The sequence below is a fragment of the Lagenorhynchus albirostris genome, chromosome 4, assembly GCF_949774975.1.
Source record: "Lagenorhynchus albirostris chromosome 4, mLagAlb1.1, whole genome shotgun sequence".
NCBI lineage: Eukaryota > Metazoa > Chordata > Mammalia > Artiodactyla > Delphinidae > Lagenorhynchus > Lagenorhynchus albirostris.
The window spans coordinates 32,185,220-32,201,659 of NC_083098.1; the positions used below are offsets into that span (position 1 = coordinate 32,185,220).

The 16,440-nt window shown below is 36.8% G+C and overlaps 1 protein-coding gene across 9 annotated transcripts in view; it reads left to right on the plus strand.

The window, feature by feature from the left end:
- ARFIP1 (ADP ribosylation factor interacting protein 1) overlaps positions 1-16,440 on the plus strand; it is a 148,910-nt gene that overhangs the window by 14,536 nt on the left and 117,934 nt on the right. Inside the window, exon 2 of one of the 9 annotated variants that reach the window (XM_060147806.1) lies at positions 78-154. The exons of 7 other annotated variants lie outside the window; for them this stretch is intronic. The gene's annotated coding sequence lies outside the window, so the exon portion shown is untranslated. Of the gene's footprint in view, positions 1-77; positions 155-16,440 lie in introns of those variants that run through there. One more of the 9 variants, XM_060147802.1, reaches the window with a different exon arrangement.

The following is a 16,440-nucleotide window of genomic DNA, read 5'->3' on the forward strand; positions in this document are numbered from 1 at the left end:
CCTCTGGAGCTCGCAGTTCCGGACGTCCACAGGGCACTTATGTCCTTAGTCTGTGTGTGCCATCTCTTTCTGTCCAGGCATTCGGCCTTGGGTTTCTGTCCCTTCGTTCCTCCTGTCCCCCCTGAGTGTACCCCCGAAACAGCCGGGTGAAGAGGTAAGACTGGCCCTCCCAGGGCGGCACCCTCCCGGTTTTGCATGTATTGAGCGGAGAAAGGGGTTGAAGGATCCAGGTCTTTCTCGACTAAGCCTCGGAGCGGGCCACCTTCAGGTTTGGTGTCCAGCCTTCATTGCTCTCCTTCTTTCCCTGCATCCCCTATTTCTCCTCTCCCGCAGTGAGAGGACGGGAGATAGCGATAGTCCCTGCGAGAGGTTCCTCGGGCAGTGGTGCAGGGAGGAGCCTTGCCTGTGACATGTCCCAAGCCTGACTGCTTGCGAGGACGTCCAAGGAATGCTGGAGTTTGGGAAGGAAGTTGTGCCGTCGTCTCATCCGTTCCTCTTTGCCAAGTTACTACTGTTTACGTGTCTAGGAAAAAGGAAAGAGGTTTTTGTTTTGTTTTAAGAACAGTTTCTAGACGCTTTTCCCTTTTACTTTATTTTATTATTACTTCCTTTGTTTTATTCTCATCTCCCTCTTGAGCCCTTTGATCTCAAAAGGTTTGTAGTTAACACTTCCTGCAGATCCTTTAGCCATCACGTTTGAAGATTTCTGGCCTCCTCCCTTCCTTTTTTCTCCTAGATTAAAGCATATAATTTCTCTCAGTCGGTTCTTAAGGAAAAAATGGAAGATTTGCAGGACTTTGGTTAAACTTGTGCTTTCACCTGCAAGTGTGGCAGGTGTGTGTTCACATTTGCCATTTAATTAACTTCACTGGCGTGGGAATGTGCACCAGAATTAGTTACCTTAAATCGTTCCTTGTTAAGGCTGCAGGAATTGGCCATTTTATTGCTGCTGTCTCAGAGTGAATGCAACAGACTACATGTCACTGTTTTAATTCCACTTTTCTTTTGTTAGTCCTGTGTTTTTTTGTTTTCCCCACTCAACATGACCAACACCCTCTCCCAGCCACCACGTCTAACACTCATTAGCTGAGAAAACAAAATATTTCTAATCTTGTTGTATTTTCTGGATTAAAATCTCGGTCTCAGTTACTTTCATTCCGTTTCAAATTGATAAATTAGTTTGCCTTAATCCTGGGTCATGCCTTTGGGGACTGTGGTCTAGTGGTCAGTGACTTTCAGGGGACTTCCTCATCCCCACCCCTGAAATTAAGTGCACAGTTTTGTTTTCAGCGCATTTTCTCCTTTCTGGGGAGAATGTCCATTCTTTTTATCAGATTCTCAAAGGAGATATATAACCTCCAGGTAGATTAAAAGCCACTCCTTAGACAGTGTCTTGAAGTTAATGAAAACTTCTTTTGTGGAGCTACTACTTTTTCAAACTGTACATAGCTAGTTTGGGCACCAAGGAGAGTAGAATGCAGAGATTCCAGCTTTATAGTGATGAAATCTCTAGCTACTTCAAAACTTCAGTGTTTCTAAATTTCTTCCTAGACCTAGAGAAGGAAGTAAGACCGCCTCTTTATTTAGTTCCTGATTTGTGGTTTCGAGGTTTCTCTTTAGGGATAAGTATTTGTGGCCAATGTTGTGGCGATCCAGTGGATTTATAAATTGATACATTTATTATTATTTTATACATATTTAATATCACCAACCTACTGGGTACAGTTCAGAGTAAAAGTTTAAATTTCGAGTGTACTTTGTTTTCATTTTCTTGTTTTTCACTTGAGGCATCTACTTTGGGCTTCGGCTTTGTTCAGAAGGGCAAATGATGCTTCAGTGGTGTGGTCTGTAAGCCTTTGGCATGTTGCTGCTCATCTCGACATCTCCTTTCCCTCCATATTACCTCTATATTAGGAATTTAATGATCGTTCTCTTTTGTGACTAAGTTAGTATCCTTTCAAACTTAATGTAAGTTTAGAGCGCATATTTGAACTTACGGATTTGATGGTAAAGTGTTTGTTGATCAAGGGTTGACGTTCTAAAATGTTTGACACCTGTTTCATAGAACGTTAGAACTTGAAGAGACCTATACAGCTCATCATAGTCTATATGGAGTAACCAGTGTATTCTGCGCACAAAATAATTTTCCCTCTGTCTAGCATCCTCACTTTGGGGGGCAGAAAACATAAGTTTATAAAGAGTCAATTATGCTAAATTAGTTTCCTTCTAAGATAATGACAAAGTCAGAAGATTGATTATATCTGACACCGTAACAACAATTAACATTTGTTTGCTTACTGTGTGCCAGGCATTATGCTAAGTGCTTAATATGATTATCTCATCCAACCCTCACAGCAACCTTATAAAGTGGCTAAATTTTTCATTTTTGTAGATGAAGAAGTTGAAACTAAATGATTAACTGAAGCTGAAGTAATCTGCTCAGAATTCACTGGTCAGGCCAGGATCGAACCTAGGTTATCTGAATCCAGACTGTGAGCTCTTAACTACTACTCTAGGCTGCTTCTACCATATTTTCTTTACATCTTTTATTGGCATGTGCTGGGGTATCTCACCTGATTTTCTATCAGACATTAAGTAAAGAAGGTCTTTTCCTTTATTAATCTTCAGTAGTTGAACACCTGGTTGAATATCACACCAAAAAGTATGACAAAAAGAAATGAATTCGGAGGAGGCCTATGGAGTGTTATTTGATAGTTTTCCCACAGGGCGGATATAAATCTGTGTATGTGTTTGTCGGGTGTGTGTGTGTGTGTGGGTGTGTGTGTGTTTGTGTGTATGTATGATGACATATGAGGAGTGGAAAATGTGAAAATAAAAGTTTTAAGTAATAGACTTGGCATTGTAAGAGTCTGGAGGTATAAATACATTCCAGAATGATAACCTTGGGATGGGGTAAGGAATAAATTCAGGATGGAGGAAGGAGTACATTTAATAGGGAATTTAAGATAATATGGCTGTGGATGAAAAACGAACAATATATGTGCAGATTGGAAACAGCAGTCCCACAAAATATGGATGATGATGACGTAGGGACCATAACAGTCTAAAAGTCAGATATACACCAGCATTAGTTCTAGGAAGTATGAAAAAGACTATAAAACAAAGGAACCTGAAAATAATCTTATTCTCTTTAGTCTCTAGATTAGCTTTAGGCAGTCATGGAAGCCAGTGATTAGCTCTTACGGATTCTCAGCTATTTTCTACAAGACAAAAGTCTACATTTTCTTTTTCTCTTTGTTTCTTTTCTCTTTCATCTTCCCTCCATCCCTATTTCCCTCTCTTCCATTACTTCTAAACTTTTGTCTTAAGATGGTTCTAGGCAGATATTGCTGGAAGTTGCTCAGATCTTTTGTGAAAGTATGGTAACATCTTTGCCATATTGTCACCTGAGAGTTTTTATTTTGTTTCATTTTTTGTATATGTATGATGGCATTGGACTAGCAGCTCCTTGATGTTCGGGCTTGATCCTTTGGAGAACTGTGACATCACTGTCTTTGAAGTAGGATCATAAGAATAACGGAGTTGGTGGTGAGACCTAAATTATCCAGAGGAGGGAGTCATTTGGCCATCTCCAGTGTCTGCCGACATGAGATAGTGTGTTAGAGCAAAGTTTCCAAGCTTCTGCATCATGGCACACATAAAAATGATTATTTGTATGGCAGATTCCCCAGCTCCCTGTAGGCCGAGGGGGCCAGGGAGAGGGGGTGTCAATATTTTCAGCACATCTGTAATCCATTCTTTTTTTAAAAATTTATTTATTTTTGGCTGCGCTGGGTCTTTCATTGCTGCGCATGGACTTTCTCTAGTTTCAGTGAATGGGGACTACGCTTCATTGTGGTGCGCGGGCTTCTCATTGCGGTGTCTTCTCTTGTTGTAGAGCATGGGCTCTAGGCGCACAGGCTTCAGTAGTTGTGGCACATGAGCTCAGTAGTTGTGGCTAACGGTCTCTAGAGCGCAGGCTCAGTAGTTGTGGCACATGGGCTTAGTTGCTGTGCGGCAACTAAGAGATCTTAGTTGCCACGGAGCAACAACTAAGACTGGGATTTTCCCGGACCAGGGCTCGAACCTGTGTCCCCTGCCTTCCCACCAGGGAAGTCCCTGTAATCCATTCTTGGCATATTGATTGGAAAGCTTTGTCCAAGAGAGGAGGAATATGTTACTCTTTAATACCTTGTTTTTATTTAGCATATAATAATTTACAAAGCATTTTCCCATATATTCTCATTTTATTTTTACTCCAGCCATCTCAAGTAGGTAAGAGCAGATAACATTACCGTGTTAGAAATGAAGAAATTTAGATTTTAGATGAAGTACTTTGCATAAGGTCACACATCTAATAAGGGATGGATCAGGAATTCACATCCCAGATGGAAAGAGTCCCTGGGGTTAAGCCAGTGTAACGTAACCTCTAGGATGGCTGGGATTCTGTTTTGTTTCAGAGCTCTCCCCTTCAATATCTAGGGCAGCGCCAGGCACATAGAAGTCCGTAATAGTTGTCATTTATCGAGTGCTACTGTGGCTAGGCATTATGCTTTATAGATGCTATCTGTGTATTAGGTACTGTTATTTTCTATAAACAAATGAAGAAACAGGTATAGAAACCAGCAGAAGTAATTAGTCCAAGGTCATCCAAATAGTAAAAGGAGAACCACAGACTCATAAAGTTGCTTGACTCCAAAGCTTGTACTCTTTTTCACTATAGTGACTAATGATTCCATGATATTGTGGGGTAGAGATTGGGTTCCACTTAAAGTATATGACACTGGTGGCAGAGGGTGGTCGTGATGGTGGTGAAAGGGAGATAAGCAAGAGGACTGTTGTTTATTTTTGGCAGCCTTGAGGTAGAGTTCTAGAGATGATAGCTTTCTAATAGGATTCTCAAGGTGTTTGGGATGGGGATGGGGTAGAAGAGAAATATGATAAAACTCATAGAGAGTAACTTGGGCCATTGGTGCGCCTTCTAACAAAAAGGTTAAAAATGTAGCTCCTCTTCATATATGGCTAAATGTTAATTATAGATTATTTCTTAAAGGAGGTTTACAGATTATTTTCATTTTCCTCTTTCTGTATTTCCTAATTTTTCTGTGCAGCATTTAATTAATTTTAAAATTAAAAATATTTTAAATTTTACAAGTAAGATATATTCTTGAAATAAAAATTCAAATAATACAATAAGCAGGTTGAATGAAAGCTTCTACTTCTTTAATCCCTCTATCCCCCACACTGGCTCTCAATTAATTCACAAGGTGGTGGTTTGGGATTAGATGAAATATACAAGGAAGCTCTAAACTGCACCTGTCCAATAGAGTAGCCACTAGCCACATGTGACTATTTAAATTAGTTGAGATAAAATAGGATAAAAATTCAGTTCCTCAGTCAAACCAGTCACATATCAAGTGCTCAGTAGCCACATGTGGCTAGTGGCTACTTTACTGACTAGTGCAGGTATTGAATATTTCCAAGGACATTGGCCAGCCCTGCTAAAACTTTAAAATACTGTATGATTAGTGACATAATAAATATACTGTTGAAACAAGATTTTTAAAACTCTGTGTTCCGCATGGTGCCTAGCAGTTTTTGTTGTAGTTGATGAAATATTACTGCCATGTTTTGTCTCAGCTTTTTGTTTTAACTAAATACAGATGGTCAAAGTCTAACGTTTTTCTTGGATATTTGGCAATTATAGTTAGCTGTTTTACTAGGATAAAGATGTCAGCTTTTCTAAGGACGTGAGTGTTTTCTATCTCGTCTGAGCTCTAGATCTATATATTTTGCTTTCCAGTTGGCACCTCTCTTGCATATATTAGAGATATCGCAAATACAAGGTCTAAAACTAAACTGATTTTTCCCTCACTCCCAAAACCCCCCAAAATGTTGGTCCTCTTTCTTTGCTTTTTATTTCGGTGAATGACTCCATTATTTTTCCAGTTGGAAAATACAGGACAGTAGGAGTGATCCTTAATATCTCCCTCTCCCTTATACGTCTAGTCTGTCAACAAGTTTTATTAATCTTACTTTCTAAATACCTCTTAAATCTGTCAACTAGTTCCCATTTCCACTACCACCACTTTAGTTTGTTACCATCATCTTGCCTGAAATTTCTACAGCAGCCTTCATTCTTGTCTACCCACTTCTGTTTCAACCCCTCTCTAATCCAGTATCCATCCTGAAGGCACAGTGATTTATTTTGAAACACACGTCTGATTGTCACTCTTCCCTCCTCTTCACCAGTCTTTTTATGGCTTCTCATTGCTTTTAGGATAAAAACAAAACTCCTTCACAATGGTCCAGCCTTATTTTTTATCATGTTCTGCTTAACTCTCCATTTCACCCATGCTGGCTTTCGTTTCTCCCTTTGTACTTGTCTTGCTCCTTGCATTACGTGGCTTTTGCACATGCTTTTCTCCCTGTCTTTACCACCTTTCTTTTCTTCCATTTCACTCGTTGGCTCTTAGCTATCCTTCACACCTCAACTGAAGTTTTGCTTCTTGAGGAAATATCCTGACCTCCCAGATGAGGTAGTAATGTCATACGTTTTCCACAGTTGCCGTTTACATTTATATGTGTGACTGTATGATTGTCTTTCTCTTCCGCTACCGTCATATCCATGCAGATAGGGACCACATCTTATTTTCTTTTTTGGCTCATTATTGACTCCCAAGGACCTAGGCCAGTGCCTGATACCTAAATATTGATTGAATTTCCAAGTTGATAGTATTAAAGATTTCAGTTCATGGAGTTTTGCCATATAGGATTTTAAATATAAATATTTATAAATATATTAGTTAAACTGCCAGTTACGCTGTTTTTTCCAAGTGCATGAAAATAATTTTTTTTCTTTTTTATTGGGGTATAGTTGCTTCACAATGTTGTGTCAGTTCCTGCTGTACAACAAAGTGAATCAGCTATATGTATACATATATCCCCTCCCTCGTGGACCTCCCTCCCCCCTCCATCCCGCCCATCTAAGTCACCACAGAGCACTGAACTGAGCTCCCTGTGCTATACAGCAGGTTCCCACTAGCCATCCGTTTTACACATGATAGTGTATATATATCAATCCCAATCTCCCAGTTCATCCCACACACCCCTTCCCCACCTCCATGTCCACACATCCCTTCCCTACGTCTGCATCTCTATTCCTGCCATGCAGATAGGTTCATCTGTACCATTTTTCTAGACTCCACATACATGTGTTAATATATGATATTTGTTTTTCACTTTCTGACTTACTTCACTCTGTATGATAGACTCTAGGTCCATCCATGTCTCTACAAATGACCCGATTTCATTCCTTTTTATGGCTGAGTAATATTCCATTGTATATATGTACCACATCTTCTTTATCCATTCATCTGTTGATGGGCATTTAGGTTGCTTCCATGTCCTGGCTATTGTAAATAGTGCTGCAATGAACATTGGGATGCATACATGTAAAAGAATGAAGTATTTTAATAATATAAATTTATATTATTAATATTAATTATTAAAAACAATAATTATAAAATAATATAGCAAAGTATTCTTAGATTATTTTATAATAAACTCTTATTTTAGAATCATTTTAGATTTACAGAATTACTGTAGAGATAGTATACAGATTCCTATATACACCATGTCCAGTTTCCCACATTATTAACATATTACATTAGTATGGTACATTTGTCACAGTTCATGAACCAGTATTTATACATTATTAGATAACATATGTTCAGATTGCCTCAGTTTTCTCCTAATGACCTTTTTCTATACCAGGATTCTATGCAGGAATAAATCCTGGTTATCATGTGTCCTCTTAGCTTTAACAGTTTCTCGGACTCCTCATTTTTAATGACAAGTTGATAGTTTTGAGGATTGCTGGTCAGGTGTTTTGTAGAATGTCCCTCAGTTGGGATTTGGCTGATTCTTTTCTCATGGTTAGGCTGGGTAATGTGTTTTGGGGAGAAAGGAACAGAGGTAAAGTGCCATTCTTAATCGTATATCAAGAGTTAATGCTATCAATATGCCTTACCACTGTTGATGTTAACCTTGATCACCTGGCTTAAGACAGTGTTTGTCAAGTTTGTTCCTCTCCTCCCTTTTCATATTGTACTTTTTAGAAGAAAGTCATTATGTGAAGTGCACACTTAATGTGTGGGGAATTATGTTCTACCTCTGTAACAGTGGAGTGTGTACATAAATTTTTTGGAATTCTTCTGCAAGGGAGATTTGCCTCTTCTCTTCCATTTATTAATTTATTCAGTCATTTATTTATATCAGCATTGACTCATGGTTATTTATTTTATACTTTGCATTATAATCCAGTATATATTTTATTGCTCAAATTGTTCCAGCTTTGGCCGCTGGAAGCTCTTTCAGTTGGTTCCTATATTCTTTTGAGCTTTTGTTGTTGTTCTGTTATGGTGTTTTTTTTTTTTACAGCATGTTCATACTTTCCAGCACTACAAGATACTCCAGGCTCATCTTGTATGTAATCCTGCCTCAGTCCTAGAATCAGCCATTTCTCCAAGGAGCACTGGTTCCCTTTATTGGAGAATGGTATTAGAAACCAAGATCTGGGCACTATGTGTGCTCATTGTTGCTGGAGTTGCTTCTAGGAAACATACACTAACTCATGTATGTACACATATCTATAAATATTTCTGTGTGTAACTATCTATATTATTAAGCTGTCTTCTTAGATTATTTCCTCTGAGCTTTTTCCCATTGAAAAAATTACCTGAGAATATTGAGGGGTTTATTTTATATGGTTTTGGGAATTAATACAGAATTTTAAAGTAACTCTCCAGTTCTCTTGGTTGGCTTCATTGCTGATGTTCTGGACCTTAGCTAGCCGTTTGTGAAGAACGAGGCCACAGTACCCTGAATAATTTAGAGTTTATTTACAGCTAGTTTTCTTTTCAGGGAGTAATTTAGTTTTGAGAGTCTTATCATTTTACTTCTCATTAGTTTCTCTGTAACACAATCTGAATAGGGAAAATAAAAAGACTTCTCCAAACTGTTAATTTTGTCACTTGGTTAGAAGGTGGTATAATGGTGAGGATGAGAATAGTTGAATATCTCTTGATTTTTAAATTGTTTCTCATTACTGCATATAATTGAGAATTAACCTTTTTTTGTCAGAGCTTTCTACTTTTGAATTATCTAGGCTGATGTGTTTATCTTAATGAGCAACGTGAACTTAATTTATCACTGTCTAAAAGGATTTAGGAGTATCTAACAAAATAGCTTTTACAGATACCAGATAGTTGTTGACATAATGTGGATGATTCTTTATCTTACTCTTGATTATTCTACTTATGAAAGAAAATGTAATATACTTTGAACATATTGTGTGGTAAACCATTTTCAGTTTAGTATCATTTGCATTGACAATAGGGAAAAGGATCTTTCCTCCATGTTAAGGAAACTACCATCATAAAAAAACCCCACTATTTTAAATTGTTTTGACCAAAACAGAAAACTAATGTATTTTGGATACTACTTTTCACTCAGCATATATAGTTATTTAATGTAGTCACTATGTATTTTAACTCTAAATTTTTTACTGTAAACAAGTCAGTTCAACTTGAAAATTAATATTGAATTATGAAATTAAAACAAATCTTACCATTCTCTTCCTGTTTATCTATGAGCAAGAAAAGATAGACATATTTGAGTGAAAGAAATAGAGCCATTTTCTTTAATCTCTCACCAGTCTCTGAAATCAGTGATATACCCAGTCTAGAGAAGCTAAGCAAGTTCAGACCAAAGCAAGCCCAAGTTTTGCTACTTTTTGCCCTCAGTTTTCTGTATTTACCTCCCTAGCATTGTCCTTGAGTTCCAGTCAGAGCTCCTTACTCCCATACATCAAAGTTATTTATAGTACTTCTCCAACTTTTTTACTGAAGTACCCCTAGAAAGAATAACTCTTCAGATATTCCTGTGGAGATTCATATTTCATCATAAAAATTCAAGAAATTTCTTAGAAGGCTTATGTGTCTTTTATTCAAGTGAATTTTGTTTTAGATTCCATAACAGCATACTTATTTTCATTTAGAAGAAGTGTAAATTCTCATTCCACTATGATGTGCTCTGTTTATCCTGTTTGTATCTGCTCTCCTGTGCCTTGAGCATACCATTTCAGATCCCCTGTGGTATGTGAGTACCTTAATTTGAAATGTGCTCATGTTATAATTTCTATTCAACATTCATCCTTTAGTATTATAATTCTGAATCTTTAACTCATGGAGATTGTAAATGCTGTTTTTTCTTTTCTGGTATCCATGGAGTATTTTGTTTCTTCTTATCTTCTAGGATCCTGGCAAGTCTCTTACCTCCTGCCCTCTCTTTCCTGGGTCCTTGGAAAGACCTTAAATGCACTTAACAGTTGTAGGATATAAAATTCTCCCTCATTAAATTCTGGTTAAAGTTCTTATATAGTTTCCCTCTATAAACTGAATAGATCTAGTCTATTCAGTTTATAGAAAACAAAATGTGATTTTGATAATAAATCAAAAACAACTCCAAAAAGTTGGATGAATTATAAACCTCAGGTAATATTAGTTATACTTTTTTTTTACAAATGTTAATTAGTAATTCACTTTATTGGTCATTGGTTCTTACACTCATTAGTTAATGAATACCCCTGGCTGATTTATGGAAGTAGAGCCCCAGAGATGACTTGAGGCATATTTGGCCTCAAGTATAAACCAGTCTGTGAAGCCTCAACATTGATGGCAGTTTTGTAATAATGATTTATCATTTTATTTTGAAGACAAATTTAAAGATAACTTTAAATTCGTGTAAAGATCAGAACACATATATCTTAAACAGCACATTCTGCAAGTCATTAACTTTTTTTTTTGGTTTCCCATAATTATAAGTTTTTCTTTTCTTCCAGTTTTATTGAGATATGATTGACATATAGCACATATAAATTTAAGGTGTACAGCATAATGATTTGATTTACATACGTCATGAAGTGATTATCACAGTAAGTTCAGTGAGTAAGTCATTAACTTTAAATCTTGTTGTCATTCCCTATGTGTGTCCATTATTAAAGTTATGAACAAATTAACTTTTAAAAAATGTGAAGGTAAGAGCATTTAAATAATATGAATAAAACACAGACCTAGTACCTGACTCCGTAATTCTCAGAAATTTGATTCCCTGTTTCCCAATCTGCTTGGAGTTATTTGGTCTTTTTTTTTTTTAATACTTATCGGTTTATTATATAGTAAAGGATATGATAAAGGATACAGGATAGATAGCCAGATGGAAAGGACATTGGGCAAGATCTGGAAGCGTTCTGAGTACAGGAGCTTCTGTCTCTGTGAGTTGGGGTGTTCCATGATCCCAGGACATGGATGTGTTCACCACAGAATTTCTCCAAACCCCATAGTTCGGGGATTTTTGTGAAGGCTTCCTCACTGACGCATTATCAGTTATTAATTCCTCTAGCCCCTTTCACCTCTGAAAGTTCCAAACTTCTAATCATGGCTTGGTCTTCTTGGTGACCAGCCCCATTCTAAAGCTATCATTTGGTCTTTTCTTGAGCTGGATGATAATGATATATTTTGCTAATTGGTGCTACTGATGAATACAGGGGAGCAGATGATAACTACTATTTCACAAGAAAGTAGAAGACAGCAAAAATGAACTGCCTTAACATTCTTCTGTTTTCCATTCCATTCCTCACTATTTCCATGGGTTCCTTCCTTCTTTCACTCTTCCTTCTATCTAAGGAAGAGATTTCCTCCTTCTATCTAAGGGTAATTCCTCTACCTTTGCTCAGCATTCCTTACTGTTCTTTAAAAACTTTTATTTTGATCTAATTTTAGACTTGCAGAAATGGTACAGAGAGTTGCTTTATATTCCTTACCCTACTTCCCATAATGCTAACGTCTTACATAACCATAATATAATTATCAAGAATAAGAAATTAGGGGCTTCCCTGGTGGCACAGTGGTTAAGAATCCGCCTGCCAACGCAGGGGACACGGGTTCGAGCCCTGGTCTGGGAAGGTCCCACATACAGAGCAATGAAGCCCGTGCGCCACAACTACTGAGCCTGCGCACCACAACTACTAAAGCCCGCGCGCCTGAAGCCCATGCTGCACAACAAGAGAAGCCACCACAGTGAAGAGTAGCCCCTGCTCACTGCAACTAGAGAAAGCCTGTGTGCACCAATAAAGACCCAACGCAGCCAAAAGTAAAAAAAAAAAAAAAAATTTATATTTAAAAAAAAAGAATACAAAATTAACATTGGTATAATATTATTAACTGAACTACAGACCTTATTGGAATTTCACCAAAGTTTCAACTAACTGTCCTTTTTCTGCTGCAGGATTCTGACTAGGAACCCATATTGAGTTTGGTTATTTCTCCATAGTCTCTTTCAATCTCTACGTTTCTCACACTTTCCTGGTCTTCATGACCATGACACTTTGAAGAGAACTGGTCAGTTATTTTGTAGAATGTTCCTCAGTTTGGGTTTGTCCAGTGTTTTCTCATGATTGGACTGAGTTAATGCATTTGGGGGAAGAATACCACAAAAAATAATGTTGTCCTTTTCAGTGCAATGTATCAGGGATTATGCTCTTGATAGGTCTTACTACTGGTGATTAATTAATCATTAGTTAAGTAAGATCTGCTGAGTCTCTTCACTGTGAACTGTGAGTTTCTCCACTTAACTGTCTTTCTTTTTTCAGTTAAGTACCTTGTGGGAGATATTGGAGATTATGTAAATGCTGTTTCTCATCAAACTTTTGCTCTCTAATTTTAGCATCCATCAGTGAATCTTTCTGCAACACTTATTACTGTGATGTTTGCCTGGTGGAGAGTTCTGGTTTTCTCTTTCTTTTCTGTGTTTATTAATTGAGATTCTGTTGTGAGGAATTGTCACTTTACCCCCATTTACCTATTTATTTGATTATTTATTTCTATCAGTATGGATTCATTAATATTTGTTTTATTCTAGGAGTTTCAATTCAGTACTGTCATTATTTGTTGCTCAAGATGTCTCAGGATTGGCCGTTAGGGGCCTTCAGGTTGGGTCCTTTTTTCTTTCGACAAGCCCCTGTCCTCTTTTGAATTTTTTCTTATTTTCTGACACCAGAAAAATGTCCCAGGCTCCTCTTGTATTTTCCTTGCCCCAGTATTAGAATCAACCACTTTTCCTTAAGAGTTGTGGTTCCTTTTATTGGAGAATGGTGTTTAGAGACCAAGATTTGAGCACCAAGTGTACTCATAGTTACTGGGTATCACTGCTTCTAGGTCCTCTCAGTGGACAAAGCTAGGAGACCTATACATACATGCATATGTATGTGTATAACAAATATATATACATGAATACGGACACACGCATATTAAAAACCATGTGTTTATACTGATAACTCTGATTCCAGTCCAGTACCACAGGGTTTATTTAGCATTTCTCCTTTCTTTATTACTTTTTTCTCTAGCAGTGAGAAACCAAATTCTCAATATCTACATTCTATTTACATATTTGTTCTGTTCTGTTACATACATAAAGCACTTTAAGAATTACTAACCTATACCCCTGTGAGAAATACTTTTACTAACTATATTAACAGAATTTGTGTATAATTCTTTTTGTCTTTAGCCTCATGGTGTCCAGTCAAGATACTCTTTTCTCCTGCTCTTCCTTTCCCTCCCCTTCCCCTCTACTCCCCCTCCCCTTCTTCTCTCTCTCCGCCCCCATCCCCCTTTGCCCCACCTTCCCCTTTCCCCCTTCCCTGCTTCCCTCTTCCCTTTCCTGGGTTATTCATTTCTAATACAGTTGGTTTCATGTGTTAGTGATTTTTTACTGTTTGAATTCCTCTCAAATCCTGGTTGGTTTTATTTTTTTTTTATGAAGGGTATGTGAAAATTTCTGTGGTTCTAAGCGTCAGAATTATTTAAAACTATATATTCAGAGAAGTGTCACTCCTTCCATATTCCTGCTACTTTGTTCCCATTTCCTACTTTTTTTTACACTCTTTTCCCACCTCTCCCTGTAGGTAACCTATCTCTTTAGTTCCTGGTTTATTCTTCTTGTATTTCTTTTGTTCCAATGAGCAGAAACATGTATTTTCATGTATCCTCTTTGTTTTTATATGGAGACAGCATACCCATAGGTATTTTTGGACTTTGCTTTTTTCGCTTATCACTATGTCCTGGAAATTACAGTATATCATAGAGATCTTCATTTTTTTCAACAGTTGCACAGTACTTCATTGTCTGGATGTGTCATAGTTTATTCAGCCATTTTCTTATGTAAAGACATTTAGGCTCTTCCCAATATTTTACAATTATGCAGAATGCTACAATGTGTAAGTATTTTTGTATTAATTGGAGATGTATTCCTGGGATGGATTCTAGACATGGGATTGCTGGTTTCAAAGGTGAGTACATGTGTGATTTTGTTAGGCATTACCAAAGTTCCTTCCAGAATGGATGTACAAATTTGTGTTCCTGTCAGCAATGTATATGAGTGCCTGTTTCCTTACATCCTCAGTAACAGAATGTTTTGTTACATTAAAAAAATTTTTGCTAGTCTAATAGATGAGAAATGGTATCTCAGTGTTGTTTTAACTTGCATTTCTCTAATTATGAGTGAATTTGATCATTTTTTATATTTTGGAGACCATTTTAATCTTTTTTTGTCAATCGTCTGTTCATGTCTTTTTCCTGCTTTCTATCTGGTTTTGGTTTTTTCCCCTTTGTTTTTAAGACTTCTTTATATATTAGGGATATTAACCTATTGTGGCATATGTTGTAAATTTTTTTTTTTTTTTGGCTGCACTGGGTCTTCATTGCTGCGCACCGGCTTTTTCTAGCTGCGGTGAGCGGGGGCTACTCTTCGTTGCGGTGCACAGGCTTCTCGTTGCGGTGGCTTCTCTTGTTGCAGGGCATGGGCTTCAGTAGTTGTGGCTCACAGGCTCTAGAGCGCAGGCTCAGTAGTTGTGGCACACGGATTAGTTGCTCTGCGCATGTGGGATCTTCCCAGACCAGAGCTCGAACCCGTGTCCCCTGCTTTGGCAGGCGGATTCTTAACCACTGTGCCACCAGGGAAGCCCCTGTTGTAAATATTTTATCCTAGTTTTTCAGTTGTCTTTTTTCTTTGTTTATAGTGCTTATGTTATACAATTTTTAAAATATCTTTATTTAGTCAAATTAATCAATTTTTAAAATTATCTCTAGATTCTTAGAATTAGAAAGTTTAAAGAACAATTCATCTATGTTTTCTTTTAACAGTTCATCTATGGTTTCATTTTTTTACATCTAGATTCCTAATCTATTTGGAGTTTATTCTTGTGTGTGGTGGTCTAATTTTTTATTTTTCCAAATGGCTACCTAGTTTTCCTGGCATTATTTACTGAGAAGCCCATCTTTAATTAAGCAATTTGAGATGTCACCTTTGTTATATATTAAATGTTTGTATATATTTGGTCTAACTTTAGACTTTTTATTCTGGCCTCTTTGTTTATTCATGTGCTAGTACCATAGTGCTTTAAGTATAGATACTTTATGGTATGTTTTAACATCTGACAAAGTTAGTTCCCTTGTGAGTTTCCTTTTTCAGTGTTTTCCTGACTACTCTTGCATGTTTGATTTTTCCATATCAACTTTAGTATAACTTATCTAACTGTATAATTTAGCTTGTTATATTTTTCTCTATTGCACTGAATTTGTAAATTAACTAAGGGAGAAATGACTTCTTTATAATGTCATCATAGCCGATAACAGGATGTCTTTTCATTTGCTCAGTCTTTAGTGTCTCTCAGTTGTTTAAACATTTTTCTCATTGTTTTATACATTGTTTAATTTATTCCTAAGTATTTAATCTTCTTTGTTGTAATTGTAAACGGGATTTTTCTCTGCCTTTATGTCCACTGATTATTGTTTTTCAATAACAGTTCAAAAATTGTTGAGTTTTTTTAATTGAAATATAGTTGATTTACAATGTTCTGTTAGTTTCAGGTGTACAGCAAAGTGATTCATATATATATTTTATATATATATTCTTTTTCAGATTCTTTCCCCTTATAGGTTATTACAAAATATTGAGTATAGTTACCTGTGCTATACAGTGGGTCCTTGTTGGTTATCTATTTTGTGTATAGTAGTGTGTATATGTTAATCCCAAACTCCTTTTGTATGTTAATTTTTTATCCTACTTTTTCACTGAATTCTTCTAATTTTTAGTTAGTTTTACCATTGAGTCTTTGGAGTTTTTCAGGTGTACTATCATATCATCTGCAAAAAGAAATAGTTTTACTTCTTTACCTATTATTCTTCTAATTGGTTTGTCTACTTGGATTGGCTAATACCTCTAGTTCAGTGTTGAATAGTAGCAGAAATGGTGGGTTCCTTTGCATTGTTCCTGTTCGTAGTGGAAATGCCTCTGTTATTTCTTTATTAAATAAAATAATGG